Consider the following 659-nt stretch of genomic DNA (forward strand, 5'->3'; position numbering starts at 1 on the left):
TGTAAAATTTTTTTTTAAGAATTTTTTTTTAAATATGCGGAAAAATACGGACATTATGATTCGGACAAAAAATTCAAAACATTTCTGTAGTTACGGGTAGAGTTAGGGTTTTAGGATTAGGGTTTTAGGGTTAGTGTTGGGGGGAAAAAATGAATATTTTGAATAACGAACAGTTTTCTAAAGAAAATTAAACTCGCATAACGAACTGAAATTTGATCTTCGAACCTAGAGCAGACTTCACACGCGTATGTGACAGAGAGCCCATTAGCTTAACGAGCTGAAATTTGAACAACAAAACATGAGTGCAGTACGTATGCGTATGAATGACCAGGAGAGCTTATACAAACGGTTCATTAACGTTCATGTAGCTTGAAAATTTTCATGTTCTATGTAGAAAATATTAATAATTCCCTCATTTTTTTTAAAACTAAAAGCATAGCCAGGGATCGACAGAAGCAAGGCAAAGGAAAAATCGCACGTGCACACATACATACACACATATATACGTTTATATGCACACACATACATGTGTGTGTGCGCACGCGCATGCATGTGTATACGTTTACTATTGATGGATGAACAAGTAAAACATCCTTTAACGCCTCTACATGAAGTTTTGGGTGAGAACAAATTACTCTTGTGTATATATATATATATAT

This window comes from Octopus bimaculoides, chromosome 12 (assembly GCF_001194135.2).
Source record: "Octopus bimaculoides isolate UCB-OBI-ISO-001 chromosome 12, ASM119413v2, whole genome shotgun sequence".
NCBI lineage: Eukaryota > Metazoa > Mollusca > Cephalopoda > Octopoda > Octopodidae > Octopus > Octopus bimaculoides.